Source organism: Protopterus annectens, chromosome 8.part1 (assembly GCF_019279795.1).
Source record: "Protopterus annectens isolate FY-2018-M chromosome 8.part1, PAN1.0, whole genome shotgun sequence".
In the NCBI taxonomy this organism is placed as follows: domain Eukaryota; kingdom Metazoa; phylum Chordata; order Ceratodontiformes; family Protopteridae; genus Protopterus; species Protopterus annectens.
In genome coordinates this window covers 275,968,494-275,977,572 of record NC_056742.1, presented here as the reverse complement: position 1 = coordinate 275,977,572, position 9,079 = coordinate 275,968,494, and the positions used below count along the sequence as shown (strand labels likewise).

At 36.5% G+C, this 9,079-nt stretch overlaps 1 protein-coding gene across 3 annotated transcripts in view; it reads left to right on the top strand.

Annotated features, from left to right (window-relative positions):
- The window catches only part of CEP89 (centrosomal protein 89), a 1,387,439-nt gene that overhangs the window by 67,689 nt on the left and 1,310,671 nt on the right, over positions 1-9,079 (top strand). The window lies entirely within an intron of this gene.

The following is a 9,079-nucleotide window of genomic DNA, read 5'->3' as shown; positions in this document are numbered from 1 at the left end:
TACATATATATATATATATATATATATATATATATATATGTATGTATGTGTGTGTATGTAGATATACATGTACAGTGGATATAAAAAGTGTACACCCTCCTGTTAAAATGCCAGATTTTTGTGATATAAAAAAATGACACCGCAATAAATCATTTCAAAACTTTTCCCATCTGTAATGTGACCTATAACCTGTAAAATTCAATTGAAAAACTAACAAATCTGTTTGGGGAAAAATATAAAAAATAAAAAATGTAAAACAAGCTGGTTGCATAAGTGTGCACACCCTTAAACTAATACTTTGTTGAAGCACCTTCTGATTTAATTACAGCATTCAGTCTTCCTCGGTTGGAGTCTATCAGCAAGGCAGCCCTCTTCAAGTCACCACACAGATTTTCTATTGGATTTAGGTCTGGGCTCTCGCTGGGCCATTCCGAAACTTTAATTTTCTTCTGAAGCCATTATTTTGTTGAATTGGATGTATGTTTGGGGTCATTGTCATGTTGAAAGGTGAAATTCCTCTTCATATTCAGTTTTCTAGCAGACGTCTGAAGGTTTTGGGCCAAAACTGTTTATAATTCCCTCCACCTTGACTAAAGCCCCAGTTCCAGCTGAAGAAAAGCAACCCCAAACCATGATACTGCCACCACCATGCTTCACCGTGGGGATGGTGTTCTTTTGGTGATGCGAAGTGTTGTTTTTGCTCCAAACATACCTTTTGCATTTGTCGCCAAAAAGTTCAACCATGGTCTCATCAGACCATAACATATTTTCCCACATGCTTTTTTTGCATTTGTGGCCAAAAAGTTCAACCATGGTCTCATCAGACCATAACATATTTTCCCACATGCTTTTGGGAGACTTGATGTATTGTTTTGCAAATTTTAGCCAGGCCTGGATGTTTTTCTGTGTAAGAAAAGGCTTCCGTCTTGCAACCCTACTCCATACTCCAGACATGTAGAGAATATGGGCGATTGTTGTCATGTAGTACATAACCAGTTCTTGCCAGAAATTCCTGCAGCTCCTTCACTGTTGCTGTTTGTCTCTTGCCAGCCTCCTGACCAGTTTTCGTCTCGTATTTTCATCAATTTTGGAGGGATATCAGTTCTTTGCAACATCACTGTTGTCCCATATTTTCTCCACTTTTTGGGTGACTGTCATCAGTGTGTTCCATGGTATATCCAATGCTGTGGAAAATTTTTTGTACCCTTCTCCTGACTGGGACCTTTCAACAATGAGATCTCTTTGATGCTTTGTAAGCTCTCTGCGAACCATGGCTTTCGCTGCAGAAGGCAAGTGAGTAAATGTCAGGAAAATCATACTAGGACAGATGAACTTTATTTGGGGTTAATCAGAGTCCCTTTAATTAATGGCAGGTGTGTACCCAAGAAGACTGAATGCTATAATTAAATCAAAAGGTGCTTCAACAAAGTATTAGTTTAAGTGTGTGCACACTTTTGCAACCAGTTTATTGTACGTTTTTTATTTTTTATATTTTTTCCCCTAACAGATTTGTTTGTTTTTCAATTAAATTGTACAGGTTTTAAGTCAGATTAAAGGTGGGAAAAGCTTTGAAATTATTTACCATGGTTTCATTTCTTTATATCACAGAAGCCTGGCATTTAACAGGGGTGTTTACACTTTTTATATCCAGTGTGTGTGTGTGTGTGTGTGTGTGTGTGTGTGTGTGTGTGTGTGTGTGTGTGTGTATATATATATATATTTTTTTTTTTTTTTATTTATATAACTATATAAAATTTAGAACCTAATTAGAGCATCCAGGGGCCATCTTAGACTCCATAGCAGCTCCCTTCACTTGCTGATAAACTTTCTTATTAAAGTGAAAAAATGTGTTAACTAGAATCGTATAAATAAGTTTATATAGTGTTTCAGCCTTACGTGGAGAAAAACCTGCATATTTCCTTAACTACAACTCGGCAAAGTCCAGCTCCTGTGCATGGGGTATATTAGTATCTAATGAAACAATGTCTAGGGTTACCAAGATATATTCAGTTACATTCATTTTAGCTAGAAAAAGTTCATTGAGAAAACCCAGAGAATCCATCAAATAAAAGACTTTGCTTGTATGATGAGATTAAGTATGACATCCACATATTCCTATATCCTTTCAGTCTTTGTACATGTATTGGAAAATATGGCGGAATGGGGGGGGGGTGGTTGTGCATCCTTATGAATCTTCAGGATGCCAAAAAGTTTAGCTGAGCAAGGATTAGAAACCAGCATTAAGAAATATTCTTCTAAAGAAATATGCTGTTCTTGTTCCAGTTTATATAGGAGAGCATCAATCTCCATAAATCTGTGCTGCACCATATCTATGTTAGCCTGTCTGTAATAGTCATTGTTGTGTAAGTCTGATTCCATTTTCATGAAGTAAACTGCCTGCTCCATTAAAACTACCCCCATGCCTTTATTGGTTTTCATAATGCATAGGCTAGTATCTTGTGAAAGAGCTTTTAAAGTACTCATTTCATTGTTACGTAGGTTAAACCATTTACTCATGGTAGAACTAGTTATTAATTTACAGAAGTCCTTCTCACAAACTTCTATGAACGTGGTTAAAGTATTGTGCAAGACAGGGTTGTATAAACTTTTCTTCCTGGTAGGATTGTGAGATTCCAGTGGCGAGAACAACTGAAAAGAATCATTACACTCTTTATCATAAAATTTGAAGTTCAGCGTCTGCAAATATAGCCTTAAGTGTAAAAGTAGATCAGTGAGTGAAACCCGATGTGTGGGAATGAAGAAGCCTGTATTTAAAAGACTCAAATGATCTGAAAAAAGTAGTATTACTGTGTGCACTGTCCATCATGCGACAGCGATTTGTTATCTATAACTGTGCACTGCTGCTCATGCGCATAGGTCTCCCTAAGTTCTGGAATTTTGCTCCACCTCTCCCGCGTCCCCCCCCCCTGCTTGTTCCTCTCATCGGTGTCATACCTCTGTAATTTGTGGAAACTGTTGCTGGAGGTAAAAAAGGTTGCTGAGAAGTGTGAAAATCGTACTTCAGACAAAGATAAGGAATTAAAACCTGAGGGGCCGGGAGGAATCCCAGTTAAAACTTTTTGTTGACTTACTGGAGTAGCTGGAGGCAAGAGCATTGCAGGTGTATGTCTCCAGTTAGTCTGCTGGTTCTTTGGTTTAAACTTATTATCATTAAGAGGGTAAGCCATCCTATTGTTGTACTGCAATAAATGCCTCTGTAGTTTTTTTTGTCTTCCTTTGAATTAGAGAAGCCACATGCCGTGTAATTTTTGGTGATACGCTGTTGTATAATTGCTGAAACTGATTAGTCTGGATGTTGCAAAATAGATTCATTAAGTTCAGCAATTTCAAGTTTCAAGTCATCCAAAACTGGGACATCATCTTGAGTAGCACTGAGCTAAAGAAAATGGTAGGAAATAACCCATTTAAGAGAACAAAAACTTTACAGTTTTCTTTTGAGAATAGAAACCTTCCATTGTTTACCAATACAGAAGAATACACTAAGATTCCAGTAGGCATGTATACTTGCAAGAGATGTATTTGTTGTACATATATCCTGACCGGGAATGCTTGCGTATTCAAACATTGCAGGTTGACAATTACGTTTGATAAATATTTTAATTGTAATAACAGTAATGTAGTTTATTCTAGCATATGTGAAACTTGCCATTTTTTTTTTATATTGGAAAAACTAGCCACAACTCTCTGATAGAATTAAAGAAGATTGTGGAGTGATCTGACATAGGAATCCCAAGAATGCTGTAGGGAAGCATGTGGATTTTTTGTGGAGGTAAAAGAACTTAGATGGCAACTCCTTCTAGGAGCAGAATTTGCACCTGGTTTAATTGACGATCTTAATTTTAAGTGTGTACTGCGTTGGCATACCTAATTTGTAGTAGTACACAGTCCACTGAGATTTTTGTCTTTCACATCTGATTTGCAATGTGTTTTTTTACTGTGATTGGCTAAGGGTTCATTTTATGACTTGTTTTGCTCCATTTTGGTTATTGATAGGTTTATTAGCTTATTATTACGCACAGTATTTTACTGAAATCTTTCACTTGTTCGCATATTCTGAAGAAGTTCTTGTACATAATAAAGAACAAAAGCTCTCATTTACCGGTTCTTGCCTCAGTGTTTTTTCCTTACGGTTGAAGTTTTTATTTGAATATATAGATACACACACACACACACACACACACACACACACACACACACACACACACACACACACACACACACACACATGCATGCATGCATGCATACATACATACATACACACACACACACACACACACACACATTAAAATAAGTGAAAAACTAATGGATCATAAAGTCAAATAACAAGAGGCTGGAAAGAGTTGAAGAAGCTTTAATTAACTATGCAGATGAAGTGATAAAACTGCAAAGATTGGAGGATGAAGTGAAAACAAGGCTGGCTGAGTACAAGACTTCCCAAGAATAGCTGTTTCAAGGACTTTCCAAGATGACTGCCCACCAATCAACAGCTTAACGTCAGCTCTTCTATCTTGAAAAAAGAAACTGAAACACAAGGGGCAGGAACTCTGTCACTTTTATTAAATTCAGTTATTGGCTAGTAAGTACATTGGATGCCAGTAAAGAAGAAACTAAGAGACCCTGAATGAAAATCAACTAAAAAAAGTGAATAGAAAACACTGACTCATACTTCTCAACTGTACCTCATTACGAGGTATGTACCTCATTTGGGGTCTTAAAGTTCATGTTCCTCAAAGTTCCACATTGAAGGGGTCTGTCACACATTCAGTGTTAAGAATTTTTTTATCTGATATCCTTGGTAAATGGAAAATAATCCTATTAATTCATTAAAAGATTGATATATATATATATATATATATATATATATATAAGTAAAACCAGCATATCTTAACCATCCTACGACCTTCCTAGTTGAAGTTATTAGCAAGCTGTTAGTATGCATTCCACATTTTGCCCATTTGTTCCACATTATGAGGGCTAGTGTTCCTCATTTTGGAGATGGAAGGTTGAGAGCTATGCACTGACTCAGAAGAATCCTGCAGCTGTTCAACAAAAAGCAGTTAAAGCTCCAGTATTCTAGTGGAAAAAAATAAGTCAGATGTGCTCGGATCTGTTTAAAATAAACAAAACACTGAAGGGGTATATCAACATAAATAACAAAAGGCTAGAAAAATGAAAGAAACTTTAAACAGATTTTCAGATGAGCTGATAAATCTGCAAAAATTAGAAGTTGAAATGAATTAAAGGCTTACTGAGTATGAGACTGCTCAAGAAGAGATGCTTCAGAAAATTGGAATTATAGGACTGAGCATACAGGGAAAATCTGACATTTTCTGCTGTACCAGAGAAACTAAAATGAACAGACTGTATTAATTTTATGAAGGCACAAATAAGCAACTGGATTGGTGTTCCACAGCTGGAAGAGTTAATTGAAAGGGACCACTGTGTGTGTGGTGCTCCAAATCTGGCCATAAGAAAGCAGACTAGACCTATATTAGTAAAGATGCAAACCTAGCAGTAGAAAGAGTTGATCTCAACAAAACTGTGGCAAAAGGGCAAGGTATTAAAAGTTGTAGATGGCAGAGTATTTATTTATGGAAATATTTATTCACTGTACATCAGGCAGAACAGAAACGCATTTATTCCATTAATCAGGGAATGTCAAGAGAAAGGCATGACATTCAAGCTGCTGTTTCCAGCTGTCTTGCTTTAAAAAAAGGAGCTGTTATGAAAATAATAGTGTTAGAAAACAGAGCATGCAGGAAATACCTGAGATTTTATGGTGTAACAGAGAAATGGGAAAGCAGAATGCATTATTTTTTATGGAACTACAAAAATAAGCTACTGGACTAGTCTTCCACAGCAGCATTTGTTAATTGAGAGGGCACATTGGGTATGCTTCAAATCCTGCCATGAGGAAGCAGCCAATATCTATGTTTTTATTTATTAGAACACCTTTATTGAATTATCACTTGTGACATAAAAACAATCAAACCATATTAGCAAGTTCACATTTACACACATTATACATCATATTTCTTGTTCTATACCATATAATCAAAGCAATATTAAATAAATTGTTTAATTCCTGTCTCTTTTTAAGCCTCTTTCCTCCTCCAAAGCATTTTTCTGCATGGCTTGTTAACACAATTTTCATTTTTAATTTGTAATTTAATCATACCCTTTTGTAAAGATTATGTTTCCTGTTCTCTTTTATTTCTGTTACAGTATTCAATATTTCAGGTGTAGTTGGTTTAGTTCATTATTTCCATTTTCTAGTAATTGCTTTTCTGGCAGCCAGTAGAATTAAACTTGACAAGGTATTACTCTGTCTATGCAATTCAGATCCTGTATCCCAACTCAAAAAATTATTTCCTTAGATACTGTCATTTGCTTGCCTAATATGCTTGACAGAGTACTCTGGGAAATAAGTCTGCCAATGCATTGGACTCTGAGAACATATGTTTGCAGACACCTTTTTCTTCCCTGTTGCACCTCCAACATTTGTCATCTACCTGAGGAAAAATTCTTTGGTGTTTGCTTGTGGTAAAAAAAATATCTATGCAAACACAGACAAAAAAATTAAATCTTGTAGATTTTGTTGCATATTTGGGAGTCATGTATGTCCTCCCATGGTTTCTTTGTGAATTGCTTGTCTTATCTGTCTTCCTGTTCTTTTCTGACCTCCTCTGATTGATTTGTATAGTTATCATGCAGTATTTTATATGTCCTACTAATTATCCCTTTTAATAGCAGCTTCCATTGTAGATTCACTTAAAAAGTCAACCAGTGCAGGTCTTTCATTTAGGGTTCCCCTATCCCTTTTTTTTCTGTATACTCTGATATCAAACCTTAATAGAGAAGGCAGTCTCTAACCTACAATCCAAATGTCTTCTTGGACTCTTCATATTCTTTTACCTTTCCCTCTCTAATTATTTGTTCCCAGTGCCTTTAATAGAATATTTATAGTTGTACTTTTGATATGATTAATTGTGAGTCTGAAGAAGCCGTGTAGGTGAAAGCGCTTGCTCAATAAAGCTGCCTTTGCTATTACTGTTTCATCGTTTGAAGAGTGGTTTATCGGTGGATTGAACTGTATACATATTTTCCTGCATTTACTATTTGAGTGTTTGGATGGTACTGCCTTGTTCACCTTCTCTACATTGTTTTTCCTTACATTGCATTTGCCGTTCTGCGAGAAGGTGTTTACTCCGTTTTTGCTCTAGCCTTAGTTACTTTGCCAACTTCCTCCAGTAAATTCCATCCCTCTTGTGCCTATTCTGTTTACTCTTACTTCCAGTCATCCCTATCGGCATAATCTTCTTTCTCCATTCCTGTATTGGCTTAGTTCTTAGTGTACTTTCTGCTACTTTAATAAATATAATGTCCTGCATGACTGTTTATCCACCTTTAAAGATATGCATCTAAAATTCCACCCTTTCCTTATTTCTTGAATTATTCCCCCCATTTCATCATAATCCCTTTCCACTTTGAACTGTAGTTTTCTATTTGTGTTATGCATAAGAGCCTTAACTGTATAGATCTAAAATATCCATTCAAATCATGTAATCCTAAACTTGCTTGTTCTACTGGAGGCATCAACATATCCCACTTGACACTTGTCCTATTTTCCACCCAGATCATATCCTTAAACTCTTTTATTAATTGCCGTCTACAACTTCTCTGGTTGATAAAAATATGCCTGCCCTATATATAAAACTAAGGGAATTTTTTTACTGCTATCCTTCTCACTGTATCTTGCTATCTATATCCATAAGCAAGAGTTTCCAGTTTCTTAGTTTTTATATTATCTTTAACTCTCTTCCCACATATCCTTAGCTGCCATAACACAATTTTTTTAATCCTTACTCATAAGTACTTCATTTTATCATTTCCCCATAAATATGGGTATTGCTCAACCAGTTCTTGTGTGGGTCCATAGTTAAAAGCTATAGCCTCTGTTTTATCTTCAGTAATTTTATATCCCGGAAAAAAAAGCAAAAAAATAAAACAGAACTGTCTCTGGATGTTCCACAGCACTTTGTCCTGTTCTGGTTCTATCAGGTACAAAATAATCCACCCATCCATCCTCAACCCTTTTCCCATTTTTGCACAAGGGGTTGGGGTGTTACTTCAGCAGTGGCAATCATCTCTAGTCAAGGTTTACACCACCGGGTGGTTTCTGCCATGGTAGCTCATTCATACCACTCACTTGCACACACACTCTCACCTATGGCCAATTTAAAGTGTTCAGTCCACCTACTGCATATCTTTGGAATGTGGGAGGAAAACGGAGCACCTGAAGGAACCCCAAGTGACTGCAGGGAGGACATGCAGACTCTGCACAGAAGGCACCCCAGCCAAGAATTGAACCGGAGAGCCTCTTGCTGTGGGGCAACAACGCTAACTGATGCACCACCACAGCCATCCTACAGGTATAAAATATTATCACCTGCAAATATAACTTTTCATGAACATCATACTAGTTATGTCTTTGAAATTCTGAGTCTCTTATTTTCTTTGCCAATGGTTCTAAGTATAATGCAAATAACAAAGGGATAGAGGAAACCCTCTGGCTGGTTCCTCTGTTTAGACACAAATTATCAGAGAAGGACCCTCCCACTTTTAATTTTCCTCAGATCCCTTGTATATCATCCAAATCAAACTTATTATTGTAACAGGAAATGCACAAGCTTCCATTGCTCTACTCATAAAATCCCAGCTTACTCTGTTGAATGCTTTTTGTGCTTCAAGACCCAACAGCTATATTTTCTTAAATTGTGCTTCCCTTGGAATCATCATTGTTGTATTAATAATATCAAATGTTTGCGTCCCCTCCACAAAACCACATTGACTCATTTCTATCAATTTTGACAACACTTTGCAATTCTTTTTTAGCAATTACACACATAAACATTGTAGTCATGGCTTAAAATTAAAATGAGCCTCCTATATGAAGCTGGATCTGATGTGTGTCTACCTTCTTTAGGTGTTACAGCCACCACAGCTTTTTCCAGAGTGTTAATTTTCTCCTCCTTTTTAAATACTGTTAAAGAAAACC